The 24,019-nt window shown below is 37.0% G+C and overlaps 1 long non-coding RNA gene across 1 annotated transcript in view; it reads left to right on the forward strand.

Annotated features, from left to right (window-relative positions):
* The first annotated feature begins 15,319 nt into the window (after positions 1–15,319).
* LOC135215409 (uncharacterized) overlaps positions 15,320–24,019 on the forward strand; it is a 47,383-nt gene continuing 38,683 nt past the window's right edge. Inside the window, exon 1 of the long non-coding RNA XR_010314675.1 lies at positions 15,320–15,733. This is a non-coding gene — a long non-coding RNA (uncharacterized LOC135215409). The remainder of the gene's footprint in view (positions 15,734–24,019) is intronic.

The following is a 24,019-nucleotide window of genomic DNA, read 5'->3' on the forward strand; positions in this document are numbered from 1 at the left end:
ATGTTATGCCGCAACAGGGTTTCTGAATATTGCACAGCGGCAAAGAAACCTGATCCCAGTATGGACGGAATTAATCCTATCAGATTTTGCGCCATCTCTACCAACAGGTCTCATTTTGAAATTTTGCAATAGCGAAGTCTATTTTCTATGTTACCTTTCTGGTTTTATTTATTTATCATTTTTTGTGTGCTTGGGGAATATGTCTTACAAACTGCTTCGTTGTTGTTATTGGCGCTTACTCGGGGAGTAAGCCTACAAACTGCTTCGTTGTTGTTGTTGTTGGCGCTTACTCGGGGAGTAAACCTACAAACTGCTTCGTTGTTGTTGTTGGCGCTTACTCGGGGAGTAAGTCTACACACTGCTTCGTTGTTGTTGTTGGCGCTTACTCGGGGAGTAAGCCTACAAAGTGCTTCGTTGTTGTATTAATTGCTTACTCGGGGAGTAAGCCTACAAAGTGCTCCGTTGTTGTTGTTGTTGGCTCTTACTCGGGGAGTAAACCTACAAACTACTTCGTTGTTGTTTTTATTGCTTACTCGGGGAGTAAGCCTACAGACTACTCCATTGTTGTTGTTGGCGCTTACTCGGGGAGTAAGCCTACAAACTACTATGTTGTTGTTGGTGGGATTTGAAGGGTCTATGAAAGAGCCTAAAAAGATCTGAAAAAGGGGTTTCGCATTGAATTAAAGATACAGGACTTTTAGGATAGGATATTTATGATTTATTTATTAGAATGGAAATGGAAAATAAACAATGTGCATGTTAAATAATACCGACAAATTATTTCTAATTAAATATAGAGTATTTATTTTAATTTTTGTTGGTGAAACAAGGCTGTATTTGACTATAGATTTTAGCATGTTTTAATTTACTTTAAGTTAGGAATATAATTCTTATAACTTATTTTGCATGCATCTCAAGTAAGGTGGAAGCTGGATCATGCCTTGTTTTAGTTGTTTCGTTATCATTTTATCACACTTGCTACTCCTGTAAACGAACGATTATTATTATTTATCTTTTTTATGTGAATATCCTTTACCTCGAATACGTCACAAAATGGTTAGCGACTGGCGAACTTCCTCTGGCCCGTAATAGGAGTGAATTGACTCAAAGTTCTAGGGTTCCGCTGCCAATATATAAGGCTTGGAAATTATATTACGTTGAAGGCAATAAAATGAAATTACTTTTATGGCTTACTATCGGGAATTCCAATCATGGTCCCGGACTTTTTTCTTTTTCTTTTTTCCGTCAGAAATGCGGAATAAATCCGTGGAGTTACTTCTGGCGTTCATTGCATAGTGTGATTTTTTAAACTTCTTCATAGCGCTCAGCATAATGACTGCATCGTGTTGGCCGAAATGATGACCGAGAGATATTTCCTTTTATCCGTGGATTTATGGATTACCAGATAATTACTTTATACAAGATGGTATAATGCAAGATACTATTTTCGCTTACTTGGTGGGTAAGCCTACAAACTACTACTTTGTTGTTGTTCTTGTTAGGGGTAGGAAAGTCTATGGAAAAGCCTAAAAAGGTCTGAAAAAGGTGTTTTGCGTTGAGTTAAAAGATACATGAAATTTAGGATAGGATATTTATGATTTATTTATTAGAATGAAAATGTAAAAAATGAATAATGTGCATGCTAAACAGCACAGAAAAATTATTTCTAATAAAACATAGTGTATTTATTTTAATTTCCGCTGGTGAAACAAGGCTCTATTTCACCATAGATTTTAGCATGTTTTAAATTACGTTATATTAGGAATATAATATTTACAGCTTACATTGCACACTTCCCGAGTAAGGTGGAGGTCGGATCACGCCTTGTTATGACTGAGAGGCGATACATATTTAGATGCAATAATTGTATGTTTTTTTTTTTTTTTACTCCTTAATTCCATGGGATATTTTCTGATTCTAAATCTATTCCTCCCTGTAAATGCACCAACCACCATCCCCCTCGCCCATAACCTTCCTTTTCTTTTTTCTTTTTTAAATCAAATTTCAGTTTGTTGTGGGATGTCGCACTCATGAAATCACGAGCTTATATCGTTATTTTAAAATGTTAAAATTGCCAAATTTTAACGTAATTAACTTCGTACATCAGTGCAGTGTGAAGTTTTATCCAATACCAGAGCCCCTTCCTAATTAGTGGTTATTGCATTTTTTTGTAGCTTTTATGGCAACCAAAGCTTTTTTTCCTTTTTCTTTCACTTGCCCATATTAGCATTCAGTTCGTAGGTTCGCTTGGTTTTATATAGCTGTGGTTTTTAAATATTTTGTTTCCTTTTAGTTACTTTGTTTTTATGCTCAGTTTTTGTTTGATTTTGACAGAAAAGAGTTTTGATGCAGATAAGATTTAGAGAAATGCAGTGGCCCCTGTATGCATGTATTAGGGCTAGTGCCTTGTATGATAAGGCGCCCTATGAGGTAATGTTAGACTAGCGATAATCTATACGCTAAGTCGGTTGGTATTGCACTTCCATCTTCAATGGAGTGTCTGGGGTTTGTAGATCACTTACGAGTCGGTATTATCTTTACGACGATGTGTTAAACTCATGGTTCGGTGAGGTTCTTGTAGAAAACACAAGGTATAAAAATAGTATATTCTTCTGAAGTTTTACATGATGAAGATCAGGTATGATCGTACAAGTCTTCTATGACGATAGCTTGATCGCTTCTGCCAATGATGATGGCTAATCTATTCCTCTACATGATAAAGCTTAGTAAAGAGGTACAGGTCTTCTAATAACGATAGCTAACTCTGTTCTGCCCGTCTACCATCTCTGTTACAAGTTATGAAGGAACAGACAGTAGTTTCGAACATATGAACATACTATCAGATGACATAGTTTCATACGAACACACAATCAAATGAGACACGCTACAGATCACGTAGGCCGTTTGAATAATAGGTCGGGGTAGTTGTCTCAAGCAGGGAGCTTGGACTAATGTTTATAAACAATTGAATGACTACAGGTGACGGCATGTTATCTTAGCCTACATACTTATTGTATACGTCATCTTTAGCGTCTCTAGTCTGATCACATTCCTGCAAGCAATCTGGTTGACCTCTTTAGTTTTAGACTTTTATATATATATGGACTAACATTCCATATTTTTATTATGTAAACACTTCATCAGCTCGGTCAGCTACCAAAACCAGCTACTGAATATACTCAAACGTTGACTTGCATCTGACTTATAGGAGTGTGATACAGACACTATGTGAATATATATATATATTAGTAAATAAAAATTCATTGTGTACATGAATTGATTCAAGTAATAAAATATAAAACAATGATATTGGTAAATAATAGTGATCACATGATATATATAATGATACAGTTTTTCACTTCATCTCTTTAAGATACTTATGCTACAGAAAATACTAATGTACTCTGATAATTGCATAGAATGAAGATTAACATGATAAAAATCATATTTTAACTGATAAAAATCATATTTTAACTGATAAAAATTTTCATATGAATTGATAACATTATTAATGTTTATTCTGATTGATTCGTTGATTTTCATGCTAAATGTTATATATCTGATTCATTAATTCATATACTAACTCATAAATAACTGCAGATAATGGTAAGAAAAAGGTAACAGATTGATTATAGGCTACCTGATTTGTTTATACATATGTATATGGATTCATATAATTATGATTAATATATGTGCACTTTAAATAGATTCCTATTGCGTACACGCAAAGATATATTTAGATTCTGTTATTTATGATCATCTATATAAGAGAGAGTTCCTACTTGCGTACACGCAAAGATATATTTCTGCGACTTCGGCTTATTATGATCAATTTATATATAAGAGATTACCTATGGCGTACACGCCAAAAGATATATTTAGATTCTGTTATTTATTGATCATTTGTAAATATATATAGGATACATGACCGAGGTTATACTACTTCACATTTAACTAGCTTTCGAACCACTTTTCGTCCATTACACAGTTCCAGACAACCACCTATAGCCACTGAAACGGCCTTTTTTCAATGGTTAAAACAAGGGGAAAATTTGCCTGGGCGGGTCCAACGTTCCATTTTGCGCTCATACTTATTCTCTGCATCCTAAGCTACACGATTACGTTCGCGATGAATAAAAAAAACATCCCCAGCACGAGTCCTTCGCCAGCAAAGTAGAGTTGAATATCCTTCGGGTCGTAATTGTCGGAAGTATGTCCCTTTTTGTAGTCGAATTCCGACAGCCGCTGGAGCGTTCCGCATCAAAACGAGATTAACGACGAGATACGGTGTCAGTCGAGATTAACGACGAGATACGGTGTCGGTCGAAGAAGTCCATGAAATTCCTTTCACATTGTAGGCGGTTGTTACTTGACTGTAGTCGTCCGCCACGACGAACGATTTTTTTGAAGTTGCGATGTGAAACTCTCCTACTGCAGGATACTGTAACCAGGTTCCATTAATCAGCCTGCAAGTGAAATTATACTTGTCACAAGGGCAAAGTAAATTCAGACGACATCCAAATACAGGGGAGGGGAGAGAGCCATTTAGACCAGACTTAACCCACACGAATTCGCTGATATTTTGGAATTCAAAAGAGTCCGCTGTACAAACATTTTTATCCATGGCATTAACAATGAGTGAACCTATCCAGGTCTATGATGACTTGTAAAAATATCCATAATTATAAAAAATAAATAGATATCATTACGAATCTCAAAGAAAATTCGATATCACTGGTAGTAAGTTACTAGACAAAGAAGTGGAAAATGGAGCTATTTGTAAGATTGCCAGGCAGCATAAGAGTCAAAGAGAATATTAATCATGATTCTATGTGCCCTAACAAAAGTTTCATATTCAATTTTCTCGCGCGCATCCTCTGAGGTTAATTTTAAAAACTTTATTAATAGGTAGGAGATGCAACGAAAAAAACCCACTACGTAACTAATTTCTAAATAAACTTTGGGTTTTTCAAGAAAATGTGACATTTTCCCATGAATGTTTTACTTGAATTGTAATAGGCTAATGTTGCAAGTAAATAATCCATATCCATATCGTGATACTTCTAAATGTCTATGAGGTTCAGAAAAGATTAATTCATTTTGATGTTATAGAAACTCTATTTCCTTATTTTGTTTATTAATTTTAAAATGATTGCAAGTCCTTAACTACTTGCATTACACACACGGATAAGAATATGTTATGTGGCCTGTCATGTGACCTATGAACCACATGTGAAGTTCCATGAGCTGAGCATTCCTTTCTCCAGTCAATCTGCTTTGCAAGCAGAGACGACACACAGATGAAGCTGGTGTAAGCAGATTATTGAGGTTAAAAGGAACAAATGCTGATACGGCAATGATGACGTCGTCACTTGGCAGGAGATTGCTCTCAGCCAGCTAAGAGTTACGTTACTTGCTGTAAGAGATACGACTTTAGGATAAATTTTTGTCTTTTAATACTCGACCACACGAAAAGAATGTCTGAAAAAAAAACAGTACAAAAAATTAGGAAACAATATATTAGTTTCATGTTGGCATTATGTTAAATAAATATTCCTTATTCAAACTATATGAAAAAGGTTTCCATAACAATTCTATATATATATTAGCCCTGTATAAGATTCATATAGGATTATTCCATAGATAACATTTTCACTTCTAGACTTCATGACTTTAAAATCTCTTTTATTTTATTTATTTATTTATTTATTTATATTAGTTTATTTAATTATTTATTATTTTTTTTTTTTTTTTTTTTCCATTGACTACGAATATAAATCACCGGGACAGACAATATGTCAGTAGATTTTGATATGCGTTTGAACTTTTAGCTTATTTGTCATTACTAAAGCGTCCTTAAGTTAGAGTTCAAATCTTACGCATATATATTTGGATATTTAATGGTTACGTTTTGCTTATTTATTTTATCGTGATTCCTTTTTTATTATAATTTGTAACCCTTCCGACTTCTTTACGGAGTGTATTATATTGACTCCACTTGTATCCATATTTATTTTATTTTTTTTATATTATTTATTTATTTATATATATTTTTTTTTTATATATATATATTTGATAAATTAATGGTTGGCTTGAATATGTGGAAAAGTGTTCTAGCGGCGTACCGTATAAGGCTACTTGCGGCATCAATTCTATAGATACAAGATATAAATGATAAACGTATTTAAAACGCGAGAACCGCTATAATCCGGTCGGATCCAATATCACGAGTTGTAACTCGTAAGACATTGACACTTCCTATTTAATTATCCGTTATTCTACCAAACGATTGACTCTGGGTGATCAAATATATTATTGGTTTTTCTTAATGGAAAGGAATTCACAACTACGTGTTATGGAGATTATTATTGATTTACACCACCCGAGTCACAGATTATTATGTGTTGAATTCCATATTTACTGATTTAGCACTCATAAAATATTCCTAACGCACTCAATTGCGGTGTTTTTTTTGTTTTTGTTTTTAGTGCTATTAATTCTATTATAACGTGTCAAGGAACTTTTTAACACTAAGAAGTGTTTATTCCCTCTGTCAGACTCGTAATTCTGTTAATAATTCTACGTATATTCTTTCAAGGCGTTGATTTGGCACAGGATAGGCTCCTAAACTGACAGGTGTCTTAGTGTATCCCGTTGTTTTTCATGACAAGTGTTACAATTAGTTATGTGCTTTTTATATCTGTAAGCATTGTAGGCCAGTAAAATAGTGATTTGGCTTTCTGTGACATAGTAGAGAACCCTGGATGACGGAATGCAACCAGTTTATGACGATTGGTATGAAAGAGATTATTATTACTACCTGGTCGTTAGTCATCTGCTGTGTTCTTCGGGTTTTGGCCTCGTCACAGACCTACATATAAATATTACATTTGATTACATTATTCTGATACACATACTTTAAATGTACTTTGCTTTAGGGTTTCTGCTCAAAAGTGTTTATTGTTTTGCTTAGCCCACTGACCCTGTTTCCGTTTCGAAATGTTTATTGTTTGATGTTATGTCTGTTGACTCTTGCTTTGTTCAGTTTGTAACGTTTCTGCGCTCCAACCCAGATATTCAATGCTCGCGATCTCTTGGGTTAAGGAATTTTCTTGTTTAGATTACGGTTTTAACAATAGGTACGGATGTTTCTATATCTTTTAGTCTAATTAATGGTTCTTTGCTGTATGGTGCGGGATTGCGGGATAATGCGTCAGCTATGATATTTGCTTTCCCAGGTAGATATCTTATCTTGGCTCCAATAACCTGAATGATCATTTGTCACCGAGTTCCTTTTGGACTGTGATTAAAGCCTTTGAAAAACTCGGTAAAGGACTCATGTTCAGTAAGGACTTTATCAGGATAGCCATAGATTATGAACTTAAAATGTACTAGTGTTAAAGATACCTAGCCCTTCCTTGCCTATTACTGCATATTTACTTTCAGAGGCTTTAGTTTACGTGAATAAAAAAGCTATAGGGAAGAACTGTTTATCATATGACTGAAGTAATACCCCTCTCTACCCCTTGGTCTGAGGCGTCTGTTGCAATAAAAAAAAAAAAAACAAAATCCTTATTTAAATCAGGGATTTTAAGTTAGGTAAGCTGCATTATTCCGCTTTTAAGATATCGAACGCCTGTTGATGCTTTTCAGACCATAATAAATCTACGCTCTTCTTCGTAAGATCTGTTAAAGGAGCTGTCATGATTGAATGAAAGAGTTACATATTTACATACGATTGTAATACCCACTACAGCGCAAAAGTGCTGTATCCCCCTTTTACGTTAATAAGTACCGGAAAGTTATGAATAGCCGACACCTTACCATGGACTACTTTAAGACCTTGACCAGACACATAAAACCTAGATAAACATGTTCGGTTTTAAAAACTCACATCTAGATATTTTTACTCTGAGATTATTTGTCTTTGTCTCTGTAGCACTAGCTCTACTTTATGTGAATGTACTTCTAAGGTATTAGAAAAGATTACAAGATCATCCCATTATAGGCATTGTAGGGGTTATCCCGCCTAAAAATCTCCAAAACACTATATTGTAATTGGGGTGCAACGTAAGCGGAGGCATACGTAAAAAATGATAAGTCCCCCCCCTGATGTGCTGAAAAAAAACGGTGTATGAGGTACAATCACTTAGGTAATGGTATCTGGTAAAAGCTTTTAAGTAAGTCCAAGTTGGTTGAAAAAAAATTTATTCTAACCTAACAGAGATAAGATGTCGTCGGTACATCGCACTGGAAACTATCGGAAGTCGTTCCTTGTTTAAGCGACCAGAAATCTACGCAGAATACGCCAAGTCCGATCTTTTATGGCATGACGTTTGAGGGAAAAATTATATGGGCTTATTTGATTTCCTAATGACTCCTATTACTAACATTTTTCAACTACGTCATTTATCTCTATTTTGAAATTCATTGAAAGTCTACACGAAGGTACGTATATAGCTTAATGTTTGTCCTTAGACGTGTTTTGTGTTAAATTACATCCGTTTTTCTTTTCAGAGATCACTCGCTAGTGGAGAAACTTCCTGGTATTCAGGTAGAAGATAAAAAAAAAAAAATTCTGCTGAATCACCTCTGCTTGAATGACTTTGCGGATATTACTTAAGATAGATTATCAGAGAGATTCATCCACGATCTGGTTGGGCGTGATTAAAAATTAGCAACAATAAAAAATGCGATATTTATAACTTCCGTATCCACGATAGTATACTTTTAGAGCTTTGTTCGCGGAAATCGTTATATTCAGAGTGTCGGGAAGGATTAAAATTTCATTTCCCAGCAAAGTCTTTTTACACGCACTAAGACATTCGAGGGTGCATGCTTCTCGAGATTTTGCGCTCAAACTACGACTGCGGTTGTGGGAGAATTCTGTTGGGTCATTTGAACAATGTTACGATTTATGAGACAAATGTATTGTTCTTTTATATAAGTTATTATTTGATTAACTGTCTCATTTTTTGTTCAACGGATTTTAATATGTTTGAAGGTTTATAGGATTTTCCTTTGATAAACACGCCTTATTTGCAGGCAGGATGTAAGATAATATTTTGTATACCCCTAGATGAATCTTACAATTACACTAGATACAGATCAATGTTTTATAACTATAGAGGTATCTGTAAACGCTCGCTTATCCGGACTTCTCATTAGGGAAGTTCGAACAACAGACGGTGAGTCCGTAAATACAAGATATTGCGTGTACTAAAGAAATAAACAAGATATTCTAACTTTTTACGGGGGTCCGCAGTACAGTTGGGGCTTAATCCACCAGTATTTATTATAAACTTAAATGTATTAAAATTAAAACGAAAACCTGGGCTCTGATTACTTATACGGTCGTGTGTTTCATAGGAAAAATCCTTTTTAATTCAAAAAGATATGGTATGAACCAAACATCGCTTTTCCCCACTCTGCTAGAGTCGCTTATTGTGTGGAATTTGCTATGTTTTGAACACTTGGATTCGGCAGTTTTTGACTAACCTTGACCGCTTGACTAGGTAACACAGTAACCGAGTTTGCTTGTTTGATTCTGAAAGGCTACGTTTCTATTTCTTTTTGTAATAATTAGGATCCTTCTCTTTATTACCATCGGCAACGTATTGTGTGTTTTTAGCATTATGTTGCTGGTTACGTATTAAAGCAATGAATGATGAACTATTAGGAAACTGAGCGATTACTAATAAGGACAAGTTTATCTACTGTATTCAATTTTAACTGTTTGTACTTCATTCTTTGCTAAAATTTGAAATAGTGAGGGATCCTGGTCAGCGCGTTTAGCCTGATGAAAGTTTTTACAGACATGTTATTCCTTGCAATCCAGCCATATTTTTAAAGTTAAGTTGAGTCATTGAGGTTCGATATTTTATATAACTCAAAAAAATCAAGGCTAAAACTGCGATCGGGACTTTGCAAAGGAGCATTTATTGTCATGACCCGAAATAGTGTTACCTCTAATTTATATAGATTTGTACGGGTGTTCCACTTGTTTTTGTGTGTTTTCTAATCACTACGGTGCTTAACGACCCTATCCATGCATCTGTATAAATACAGACGTCCACTGCGTAAACGCATATTCACTGTTTAATATAATTTGTTACGTAAGGGATTAATAATCACCCAAAATGATAAAATTAACATAGTATATGATTATGATATTTTAGTAGAACTTCTGGAAACAGACACTCAAAGATAAAAACTCGCAGTAGCGAAATCTCAATGATGTAGATAATTTCTGTAAAAAAGTAAGATTAAGAATGTCTCGTAACTTCAGCCACAGGAATAACGAAATTCTACCTGTAAAGGAAACACTCAAAGTTACTCCAAATGAATAAAAAAATTGTACTTAGCTTGCTTTTGTGGGAAGTCACGGTGTTCCGATAACGACACACGGCCTTGGTCCTCCTTCTCAATTTAGTGGACGACCTGGTTTGGCTTCAGTTCCCCGTGCGCGTTGTTTCGATGATTCGAAGCCTTGAAAATCCGATGCTGCAGGACGCGTTCGGTTGTTTCTTGCAGTGCCGGAAACGCTCACTAACGATGTTTTCTTGAATGATTCTAATGAGAGACGAAGCTTCCGTTGCCGTAGGAAAAAGGACACGTCGGTTTTGTTTCTTGAAGTTATTCACTAAACGATGATACTAAGTTGCTTGACGAATCTTGTTGTTTTCTGAAGTCGCTCACTAATGATGATACTAGGTTGCTTGAAGAATCTGCTGCTTTCGTCGTCGTTGACTTCATGATTTATTATTCTGTTTTTTCTTCGTAGGGACGTTGTAGAGTTCTTCTGGTCCGCTGGCCACCAATATTAGGGCTAGTGCCTTGTATGATAAGGCGCCCTATGAGGTAATGTTAGACTAGCGATAATCTATACGCTAAGTCGGTTGGTATTGCACTTCCATCTCAATGGAGTGTCTGGGGTTTTGTAGATCACTTACGAAGTCGGTATTATCTTTACGACGATGTTGTTAAACTCATGGTTCGGTGAGGTTCTTGTAGAAAACACAAGGTATAAAAAATAGTATATTCTTCTGAAGTTTTACATGATGAAGATCAGGTATGATCGTACAAGTCTTCTATGACGATAGCTTGATCGCTTCTGCCAATGATGATGGCTAATCCTATTCCTCTACATGATAAAGCTTAGGTAAAGAGGTACAGGTCTTCTAATAACGATAGCTAACTCTGTTCTGCCCGTCTACCATCTCTGTTACAAGTTATGAAGGAACAGACAGTAGTTCGAAACATATGAACATACTATCAGATGACATAGTTCATACGAACACACATCAAATGAGACACGCTCAGATCCACGTAGGCCGTTTGAATAATAGGTCGGGGTAGTTGTCTCAAGCAGGAGCTTGGACTAAGTTATAAAACAATTGAATGACTACAGGTGACGGATGTTATCTTAGCCTACATACTTATTGTATACGTCATCTTTAGCGTCTCTAGTCTGATCACATTCCTGCAAGCAATCTGGTTGACCTCTTTAGTTTTAGGACTTTTATATATATGGACTAACATTCCATATTTTTATTATGTAAAACAACACTTACACATGCTCTATATGATTCGGGGTTTATCCTCGGAATGATAATTGTAATAATTCTCTCTCTCTCTCTCGATATTCTTTGGAAGCTTGAATTTCAAGTCATTGGCCCCTGTATGCTTGCTTCATATGATTCGGGGTTTATCCTTAGAATTTAAATGTAATAATTCTCATTTTTTCTTATTGAATCCCAGTTGGAAACTCTCTCTCTCTCTCTCTCTCTCTCTCTCTCTCTCTCTCTCTCTCTCTCTCTCTCTCCAGTTATTTCTGTGGAAAGAACGCCACGGAAGTTATAAATACCGCTGTAATTCGGTATTTTACGACCGAAAGCTCTTCAAATGGTGCCTGGGACCAGTGTTGCCACATTTATTTGTAAAAAGTTGGGTATTTTATGAAAAAATCTGAATAAATCTGTACGAAAAATCTAAGGAATTGGTAGCTTATTTTTTAGCATATGTTACTGGAAATAACGTGTGATTTAGAGAGAGAAAAAACTGTATAATTAAGATTAATCTGTATATGTGGCCCCACTGCCTTGGGACCGATGAGTTGGATTTATGACGAACCTTTTGTGTGTGTGGTAAGTCAACAGGTGAAAATCGGACGAGAGAAAACGAGAACCAAGCATAGAAAACGAGGCCGCTTCGACCGCTCCCTTCGTCCGAATCCTTTCGTTTCGGTCTTCGCTCAGATCTGACCCTACCAGACCTGACCTCCTCCCCCTCCTCCTCCTCCTGCTCCTCCCTCCGCCTTCAGGCACGAGACCAGCCCCCATACGCCCCCAGGTGCAAGGACTCCGGTGGAAACCGCCTCAATAAAATGAAAACTCGTCCTCAGTCCAATGTAATCGCCGGCTGTAATATCGTGCTTTTGAAGTCCATCAACTTAACTGTTTTCCCCTTTGGAAATAATGCATACAAAGGACGGCCTATCATCCTGGTTAATGCAGCCTCGGCGTCACTGACATTAGTGCAGCCATCTGCGCCAGATGGGCAGAGCAGGGGTTTGGCACCATTATCAGCAGAATCCCATTTGCATGTTTATATTATTTTCATACGCGGGCATATTATATCAACAATGCAACAGTCTATTAGCGCGAGGTTTTTTTTCTCGGGGTCAAAGCCCTTCTGCAAATTTACGCGGTAATTTTATGCCCCTTTTGTGTTATATTCGCTTGATGAAAAGACATCAGCGAACTTCATTTGTTAAATTTGGTGGATGGAAGGACATCAGCGGACTTCATTTGTTCTCCAGCGTCAGCTGATGATGTCGGTGGTTTCAAGTGACGGACAGAATCGAAGTCATGTTCAGTTATGGATAAGCAAGATGGAGGTCTTTTGTTTTCGCTTGAAATGCTACACGCACGACTTGTTGAGGGACATATTCGGTTGGATGTTTTCAAATGCCGGGCGTTTGGTTTTCATATACACAACGGTATCAGTTAATGATGGATAATTTCTAGTACGGAAATCAGTGAAAATATTGCTTAAAAAATAATGAGTTTCACTTTGTTTTTGTGTTTTTCTTGCAAATATGACATCTAGCATATCTCAATTCCCCTGTAGAGGGATAAGTGCCGTCAGTGTATAGCTCGTGCGGTGCACTGTAAGCACTACTTAAGGTCCTTTGCAGCGTCCCTTAACCCCTATCTGCAACCCCTTTCGTTCCTTTTACTCTACCTCCTTTCCGATTACCTTCCTTTCAACTGACTTTCCACACTCTCCAAACTATTGATTCATAGCGCAACTACTTTGAAATTTTCTTCCTGTTACATTTTTCAAACCTTTTACTGTCAATTTCCGTTTCAACGCTGAATGACCTCATAGGTCCCACCGCTTTAGCCTTTGGCTTAAATTCTGTATTCAGTTCAGTTCAGTAACGCAGTTTCGGCTGTTAGTTCATTCTGCGTTTCCGACTGATGGCAAAGGCAAACGCTCTCTCTAACTAATTCTCAAACTAATATTGAACGTCCCTAAAGGTTGAAGAAGTATTCATAATGTATAAGACGGCACAGGCAAGAAACGTTGCTTAATTTCTTTATTTTTTTTTATTGTTCCCAAAGAGAATTATGTTCTCGACTGCGTCCTTACATTTCTGCATTTATATTGGAAAGAGATCTTTTGAATATGTAAATTACATGTAGTATTACCGATCCAACTTCCGTATCGTTCGCCGCTGCCAAGTTCAACAGCGTTTGCCATATTTAATTTTGCTTTGTTTAATTACTGAGTTGATGTATTGCAAATTTATCGCTGTGTCATTTAATTATTAGATCGATGATGCTGCAGTTGCCTTGTCAAAGGTAAGACGAGATATCACCGAACTGTAATAGAAGTATAGATTGGGCCTCAAGAAATATGGATACATTCTGCTCTTCACACTAATGTACGGCCATTCTTTGTGGATCTTGCAATTCTTTGGTCTGTGTTCCATTTTTAAGTTATGTTTTTATGTCTATCACAGATAGAAAAGATTCTTGAAGAAAAGAGGGTCTTTTCGTTTACTCTGGGAGTAAGCCTACAAGCTACTTTGTTGTTGTTGTCGTCGCTGTTGTTCCTGTTGTGGGTCAGGAAAGCACTGTTTGTTTGTTACTATGGTGTTTTAACGTTGCATGGAACCACCAGTGGTTATTCAGCAACGGCACCAACGGCTTTACTCTGTAACTTCCGAACCACCTCGAGAGTGACCTTCTATCACCAGAAATACACATCCCTCACACCTCAGTGGAATGCCCGAGAATCGAACTCGCAGCCACCGAGGTGGCAGGCCAAGACCATACCGATCACGCCACTGAGGCGCTGGAAAGCCCCTTGGAAAAGCCTAAAAAGCGCAGCTACTTTGAGGTTTTCCTCCTGTTACACCTTTTAACCCTCTTACTCTCAATTATCCTTTCGACGCTGAATGACCATATAGGTCCCAGCGCTTGGCCTTTGGCCTAAATTGTATGAAGTGTGAAGTGTACAAAGTGCTATGTGTGTGGCAGTTCTCTAGATTTACAACTAAGTGGATTTTGAGAGAGAGAGAGAGAGAGAGAGAGAGAGAGAGAGAGAGAGAGAGCCAAAAATTCTTGAATTATTCACTTAACTGCCGGCCTACTTCCTTGTCTGATATGGACGTATGGGCGTAAAATAGTGTCGAATACTGACAGAATAATTTTTTTACGATGTCAAAATTAACATCAACATGCCTTTAGTAATGTGATTATGTAAATGACATGTTTAAAAGGTGATTCAGGTGACTGGTGCAGAACGATTAAGAGGCACAGGATTTGGGTTAACATGAAAACAGATTTCCTTCTTGTCAGATTCTCTTTTGTACTTGAGATTTGATCCTGTTAGGTATTCTCTCTCTCTCTCTCTCTCTCTCTCTCTCTCTCTCTCTCTCTCTCTCTCTCTTCTAGATCTGTTTATCATGCAAGCCTAGCCTTGCTTTTTCTATTCAATTTTTTGGGTCACTCTTTGTGTTTTACTGAATGCGCCCATTTGGCTCCAAATAAGAAAATCTCTTAAATTTAATTTCGCCTTGCAAGTTGCAGCACATCGTACCAAATTCCTCGTCTAGAACTTACAGATATTGTGACCAGATTATACATATAAGAAAGCCTTCACTTGGCATGGAACGTCAGTAAATGCCATTAGAAGTAACAAGACTTTTAACATTTGTGCTGCATAGAACGGAGGTAGCCGTGTAACAGCTTTTCCGACTGACGAAGTAGTTCCAGACAGTCCAGTTTCGTTGAACAGGATTACAGTTGAAGTTGAAACATTCAACGTTTAGTTTCGTGCATGTATCAGTATATTGAGATTTTTCTTTTTCGATATGACCATTTTGCCCCCATACATATAATTTTTCTATCCATTTCTGCTATGTAGTTAGGTTCGTTCCAGTAATATTTCTAGAGAAGTCAGTCCTCCGCTGGGTAAAATATTCATCCATTCGGCCATTCGAATTTGGTTGACTGTGGTGTGGTCTTTAATCGTGCTATTTTTATCCGATTTTGCATCAATTATCCAGAGGCATTTCCTGTATTAGTGCGGCAAGGACAATATTGAAGAAAAACTGTTATACGGGACTGAAGGAATGTTTATTAAAATTGTTACACTAATACTAAGCAAGTTTGGCAGCTGATCAGATCATAGACCCTGAGGAAACACTAGATAGATACCTGTAAGTATCCCCGCAAAACGTTATGAGGAGTTTGCAGAGGGAGGGAGGGAGGTCTTTAGGCGAGATAGAATTTTGCACCCATAATTCGGTCAGAAAGGGTTGGTAGAGTTGTAGCCCTGTAAAAAAAATGGTGGCATAGGCTAACTGTTATCCAAAGTTTTTCGAAGGTTGGCGAGGGGGTCTAGGTATCCCCAAGGGTATGATGGTTAGATTTGATGTTTGTTGAGCTGAATTCAGTATTGACGGTCGTTTTCAGTCTTTATTTCTCGAAATATTGTGGAAACTTCAAACCTAGAAGCCAGGGTTAGACAATTGGAATTAATGAAACCTGGAAATGGCATTAAATAGGGACATCCTAAACTAACATAGTTGCTGCGTCATACCAGATTGGGAGGCCAGCCATATGAAAGCTGATTGTCAGCTCAGTGGTCTGATTAAACTATTTTAATAATAACATACCAGGTTAATCGAAGTAATAGTGGCTCGTCTGATATTACTAATTTAATTTGCAGTTTCCTATAGTATTTTGGTTGCTTATTAACAATTTGATAGTTTTTGGGGGTCGATTGTAATTATCGTGTAATTTACCATAAAACACTATCCTATGGTAAGGGGGACCCATTGGGAGTGCGGGGTTTTGGGTGGTCACCACAACAAGAATGATTGCCCCACACCTCTATCCTACGATAAGGGGGACTGATGGGAAAGATGGGAAAGCAAGGTTTTGGTATGGTAAAACACGAAAGAATATTTTTCTGGTTTGATGTTATGTGGGCATGTGCTGTCAGTGGGTAGTGCTTGCTTTTATTGACAAATGGTAACCTTTTTCTGACCTGTGAAGACTTTCATGTGCTATAAAACATTTATTAGTATGGAAAGATTCACCTTGTTTTACAATCTGAAGTCAGAAGTACAATATATATAGAGGTACATTGGCCCATTTTTAACTAGGAGTAAGTGTCTGTCAAATGTGGGACAGGCTTTGGTATTTCAGAGTTTGTGATTTTCATGACTTTCACAGGAAATAGTGTCCAATTCAGATCTGTTTATGTCTTGGACTTTGCGTTACTTCAGAAATCAGTGATTTTAACTGTGCAACTAGGTTTTTGTGATAGTTTTTTATATTAAGACAAATCTAGGTCCGGTTTCCTGGCCACTTGAAGACCTGGCGTCATAGGTTAGGTTAGGATGCATCTCGGCACTTTTCTCTTTAATTTGTGGTGTTCTAGGTCAGGTCAGTTAATGAAGCCATCTTCGCCACATAAAGACCTGTCGTACAACACTTAAGTTGCGATTCATCATTGTTACTGGCCCTATTATGTTTTCATACTTCAAAAGTTCATGGGGTATAGTCAGTGATGAGCTTTGTATGTACCAGATACCTTTATGGTAATTATATGTATAGTATACTACCCTAATACTATTCACCTTGTATTTTACTACATTTTTGCCAATTTGTTAATTTATAAATTTATTTTTTTCATATTTTAATAAGGTATCTCTTCTTTCTGTATTTCACTTTACCTCATCTTACTTCCTAATGAACTCCATATTCTATGGAAGCTTGAATTTCAAGTTGATGGCCTCTGTGGGCTTGTCCCATATCATTCTGCATTTTAGTGTCCCTTTTACATCAAGCCTGGTTACATAAGAGTTTTATGGCCCCATCTTATCAGTATTTCCCCTTTAGGAAGCACTCCAATACTGTCGTTTTCTTAAAGCGTGCAGCCTCAACATATTATAATTGATTAACTCTGCTTATAATGCTAGTAGAACCACTAGGTCTGCCATTCAGAATTTCACAAAGCTCTAGCACTTGGATGGTGAGAGACCCATACTGTGAGCTGGGCATTAGAATGTGGATGGTGACACCCTTATTGTGAGCAGGTCATTATCCTGTGGATGGTAACACATCCGTACTGTGAGTAGGGCATTATCCTGTTGATGGTGACAGGTCCTTACTGTGAGCATGGCATTAGCCCGTTTGTGGTGATGAAGCCTTACTGTGAGTAGGGTATTAGCCTATTTGTGGTGATAGGCCCTCACTGTGAACAGGGCATAGCCTGTGGATGTTGACAGTCCCATGCTGTGAGCTGCGCATTAGCCAGTGGGTGAAGACAGACCCTCATTGTGAGCATGGCATTAGCCTGTTGATGGTGACAGGCCCTTAATGAGAGCAGGGCATTAGCCTGTTGGTAGTGACAAAAGTCTTGCTGTGGGCAGGGCATTACCCTGTTGATGGTGACAGACCCTTGCTGTGAGCTGGGTACTATTAGCCTGTGGTTGGTAGGAGACCCATACCCTCAGCAGGGCATAAGCATTTGAATAGTGATAGGCCCTCGCTGTGAGAAGCCTGTTGCTTGTAAGGTAATTTTGTTAGTTTTTGGGGGTTATATACTGAGGAATATGGGTGATATACCAAATTTAATTAATTGAGTTTCGTCGTTATTCCTGATCATTATTTTGTCAGTACATCACCAGGCGACTGATGCGGGATGTTCAGTCCTGTATAGATTTCAGCATTTTGAAACGTGTGCATCAACAAATGAAAATGTCGCAGGTCTTTCTCCTTTAGATCGAGAACAGGATATGCTATATATCAGGTCCACAATTATATTCAATGGTGAATTTTGTTGATTTTATAAAAAAAAAAATATATTAGAAGAGCTTTCTAACCTTGTATGGGGTTTATCTTCAACTTAGACTGATGATGAACCCGGGTCAGGTTTCAAAAGCTTGTGTAAAGTTTCGATAAAATCAACGTACTTCGCCACTGAATATTACTGTGGACCTGATATACAAGTGAAAATATCTTAATACAGATCTGAGTTCAATTTGTTTCTCTTTGCTTATTGTGCGTGGTATACAAAGTCAAAGGAAAATCAGAGCGTAGACCCAAACGTGACCTGAAATTTATTTCGGGTAATATGTAAGTGTCAGAATTCTAAACCACTTACGGTCATGTTATAATTTTGGGTACATCTGGCTTTAGTTAGAAACTGCTTTATATTACTGTAAAAATTTGTATTTATCAAATTTTCAGAGGTTGTGGTGTGTCATAAATTGATTCCGGTTTATCAACAGAAATACTGAAAGGTCTTGAATTGGGAAGAGCTCTCTGAGATAGGTCTTGATTTGGGAACCAGAACTTCCTCAGAGACTTGGAAGTCCGTTGTAAGACTTTTTAAGGCAATGTATTGAGGGTCAATACCAGTTGGTTTCACCTCGAGTGGAGACGTTTTTCAATACTACGGTATATAAGTTTCCAAATTGTTTTAAAAAGTGTAGCGATTTCTTAGTGACTTTATAGTTTATATAGATGATTTGTAAGATTACTACAGAGGTTGACATAGATAACTTTCGTCAGAATAAACCAATACTGGAAAAATGTTAGAAGGACATTAAGAAGAAAAGGGAGATCATAACTTTTTTCTGAATATTTTTTTAACGAAAACAGTTATGAATATGGTAAATAAAATGTTAATGGTAATATATAGCAGTATCTAATTAATGTACCCAAAATTATAAGTGTTTTAGGATTCTGACACAGGTAATTACCTGAAAAGTAGTTCAGGGAGAAAAATAGTTACTGAGTGACACAATTGAAATTTTTGAAAGAGCCAATACGGAAGCATCAGCAACAATATGCATTGATGAATAGAAGACAGTTACTTCAGAGGAGGAGTGAAGTCCAAGAAAGGAGACGAGCAAATTGAATCATCAGTTTATTCCCAGAATCCTTTGTGATGCCAAGATTAATGACGGGAATCTTTTTGAACATATGACAAGACGTTCGATGACGTGATTCCCAGACGATTGCATGTTGCAGGACATACTGATAAAATGAAATTTTTGTTTATAATCAGGAAGTCCAACCTGATGACATAGGCTTAACTTGGGAGGGGGTTGGGGGGGGGTTGCAGGAGAGCGTGCCTCCCAGGTGCCCCGCCCCATTTTGAGTTCATGAAGCTTGTTGTAAAAGCCTAAGCTTAATTGTCATATTATTTTAGGGGGTTTTCAATTTTATTATCATCATTATCATTATCATTATTTAGTGTTAAAGTTTTATACATCAAGTAGTTTGGCTCTATTTTTCATACGAAGATAAACCGAGTTTTAATATATTAAGTGTAAGAAATAAATCTCTTTCCTTTCTTTTATATAAAAACGTGATTCACAAATTGATAGTCTTGAATATTTCAGAACAACCTTAACATCTTAACAGGTACACGGACGGGATGCCGGATGCATTTTTGTCGAAGGACAAGAAGCAGAAGCCAGGAAGCCGAACAGACATAATGACGAACAGACACAATGCCGAACAGACATTAAGTCGAACGGACAAAATGCCGAATATTGCTAAGATTACGAAAGATAAATATAAGCAAAAATAATAATAGTTAAGATTTTTGTCTTCAATGAAGTTTGACTTTTCACTAATTCGATAATTACTATATAACTGCTTGTTTAATGAACAATTACCTAGTTTACTAATACTGCTTTGTAGTTATATATTTTTTTCTTTATTCAAATTTGACTATGGATTTTATTTTTTTCGAGTTCAACCATGGAATTCACTAAGACAGGACGTGGTGGCCGAAAATTGCTTCATAATGGATATTCATACGTTGTCGATAAAACTGTTAAAGAAACTACTTACTGGAGATGTGAGCGACGAAAAGTGTGCGATGGTAGAATTAGAACGATCAGTGATACCGAACATGGACAAGCTTCAGATCATTCACATCCTCCCGACGGTGCTCATAATACCATTTTAAAAGTTGGATAAAATGAAGACTACAGCAGAACAAACAGAAGAGGTAACAAGCCGTGTGATAAATAATGTCTTGGAAGAACTGCCGCTCAGCATTGCTGGTTCTATACCTAAAAGAGAAACACTCGCAAAAATGGCAAGGCGAGCAAGAAAGAATGAAGAAAGTGAGGACTTGACATGACAACCCGTGGCGAGAATTTTCGTCTTTATGAAACCACCTCTGTTACAATTTTATCGACAGAAAATAACTTGGAATTATATCTAAAAAACAAGCATGGTTTGCCGATGGAACATTTGACTCCGCTCCTTTAAGCAAACAGCTTCATACCATACATGCCATTGTTTTAAAAAGTAAAACCTTGCCATTGGTGTATTGTATTGCCAGTAACAAAGAAGAAAAAACATATGACGAAATTTTTGGATTTTTAAAAAGCAGAGGTGTTCAGGAGCCTGATTCAATAACTGTTGATTTCGAAAGAGCAACAATAAATAGCATTAAAAAGAACTTTCCTAATACATCTATATCAAGTTGTTTCTTTCATTTCGGCCAATGTTTATGGCGGAATATCCAGTCTTGTGGTCTACAGCAGTTACAAGCACTTGCTTTCGTCCCACCTGCAGATGTGCATGATTTATTTGACGAATTGGTGAATTCCTTAGATGCTGAAACTGATGAATTACTAAGTGATTTTTTGGTTTACTTCGAAAGTACGTGGTTAGGGATAATCCAGCGAGGTCGAAGGAGGAAACCATTATTTGATGTTGATTTGCGGTCTGTTCACACTAGAGTTAATGATAATTTAGCGAGAACAAACAATTCCCTTAAAGGCTGGCATCAGGCTTTTAAAAAGAGAATTAATGTAACCCATCCAACACTCACCAAATTACTAAAGGTTATCAGAAATGAACAAGCATGTAATGAAATTCTAATTGAGCAGGCTTCTGCAGGGATTGATATATCACGACCTAACAAAAAATACGATGCCATTAACGATAGAATAAAATCCATATTTTGTTTTTATGATAAGGACGAAGGATTAGTGTTTCTACGATCTCTGGCTCACAATTTTTAAATATTTTACTTTTAAAAACATTGTCGAAATAAAATAATTATCAAGCATTTTACTTTTATTTTGCTCCTTTTGTCTTTTGTATGTGTCCTGAAATTTTCAAAACAAACAAAGAAAAAGCCTTCTTATCGATTTCCTAACGACTGAAGAAAAAAAAACTATTATTGTTTTTTTTTCTTATAGTCAAATCTGAATAAAGAAAAAATATATATAACTACAACGCAGTATTAGTAAACTAGGTAATTGTTAAACAAGCAGTTAAATAGTAATTATCGAATTAGTGAAAAGTTATCTATATCTCTCAGCAAATGTTATCATCCTGTTATTATTTTTGCTTATATTTATCTTTCGTAATCTTAGCAATAATCGGCACTCTGTCCGTTCGACTTAATGTCTGTTCAGCATTGTGTCTGTTCGGCATTATGTCTGTTCGGCTTTCTGTCCGTTCGGCTTCCTGGCTTCTGCTTCTTGTCCTTCGACAAAAATGCATTCGGCATCCCGTCCGTGCACGTCTTAACATATGACTTGGATAAAAAAAAGACTTGAGTATTTTAATTTGTGAATGCCCAGTGGCGCCCCCTCATAATCAGCTGTCCCCCAGGTGAGGCCCCCCCTAAAATAGTCACGCCAATGCCTGATGACCTACAATTACAACTAGTGTATTAGTTAGAGACTTAAGGCAGCATTTATAAGGTCAGGTTCCATCATTTCTCAGTGGAATGGACTGCTATGAAAGAGTATATATTTTATATATTTTCTAAGAGGTGAGTAAAGTTAAGGAGGTGTTGCTAATGCCACAGCAGGACCCTGTCTAGTAAGGAGCTTGTGAACTTAGCCTTCAATTATAAAACAATAAATAAAAAGCATCCACTTTAACCTTGTTCAATTTCTACCCTCCCTTTACTCTCAATTTTCCTCTCTCTGCCGAATGACCTCATAGGTTCCAGCGGCGTGCCCTTTGGCCCAAACCTTATATTCTTCTTATATCTTAAATCACTTAAGTCGGAGAAATGTGGAATCTACTCGAAACTTTCACGATCGTGAAACATTCTCTCTCTCAAAAAAAAGAAAAAACCACCGTGTCTAGAACTTTTAACTACTTCAGTTTAATTGGCAATCGCTCCGTAGTTCACCTTTTTTTAATATATTTTTTTTCGTATAAACTTCGACGCTGTCTGAGTGGCGATGTTAATGGTGAATTCATTGGTATAAGTTTTTTTTTTTAATCTAAGTATGCGGCAAATATGAAGCGTAGGTTTGTTCGTAGTATAAAGCGTGGATATGCGCGCGCATAGATAAGTAGATAGTTATATGGTAGTATAACGTGGATATGCGCGCGCATAGATAGGTAGATAGTTATATGTTCTTATAACATAATGCTGGAAGTAGCCCTTCATGAATGCAGGTTTTATTTTAAAAAATTATGGCTATTTCAGTCGTATTTATTTGTTATGGAGAATAGAGAAACCTCAATACAAAATAAACGCTGCTGAAATAACCATTATTTTCAATAAAAACCTGTATAACATTTATACGCAGAATTGAACATATTTTGTTGAATTTCAGAGTCAGATCATATAATATAATACCTCCTACAATTCAGCTTATTCGGTCCCATACATATTAATGTCTAGAGAAAAGCTCCAACGAACTTCTTTTAAGAGATTATCTACTAGCTCCCTAGGAAACCCTATTAAGATTATCAATTAAGTCAAGAAAGTTTATCGAATAGGAGTTGGTAGAGAGGGAGAGAGATTTAAACTTCGTTCGCTAGATCCCATGGGTCTCCTCTCTCTCTCTCTCTCTCTCTCTCTCTCCTCTCTCTCTCTCTCTCTCTCTAGCCAGCATTATTAACGAGCGTCTATTGATCGGCATCTACAGCGATGTGTTTCAGAGCGAGGAGATGGTTTCTGAGAGAGAGAGAGAGTTTTGGCCTATGAAATCTAGGCTGTTAAACCAAGCAGCGGTACACTTTCGGTCATTCCGAGTTGAAGATAATAAAGAGAGGGAGAGAGAGACAGCATCCGGACAACAAGACAAGTGATCCAGAAAATCAAGGAGACGAAGGAGCTTAAACGTGGATCTGAGAGAGAGAATCTCACGGCTGGACTAAGTTCTAGTACTAGGTCGTAAGCAGAGCCGTATATACGGCGCTGGTCGTAAGGATGCGAAGAACATCCTTTATTAATACTCGTGGTACTTTAAATATACTCTTGAGTGTATTTAAAGGACCTTGGTTAATATTCACAGTACACACGTGAGGTGCTCTGACGTATTTAAGTACCTTGGTTAATACAGTACACACACACACGTGAGGTTTCCTAACGGTACTGCTGGGAGAGAGAGTGAGTTTAACTACCTTTTCAGCAGTTTGTCCTCGTCTAAGCTTCTTTTGACTTCGGTCCTTACAAAGAATACTTAATTTTTTCATATTTTCACACC

The sequence above is a fragment of the Macrobrachium nipponense genome, chromosome 5 (assembly GCF_015104395.2).
Source record: "Macrobrachium nipponense isolate FS-2020 chromosome 5, ASM1510439v2, whole genome shotgun sequence".
Taxonomy (NCBI): Eukaryota; Metazoa; Arthropoda; class Malacostraca; order Decapoda; family Palaemonidae; genus Macrobrachium; species Macrobrachium nipponense.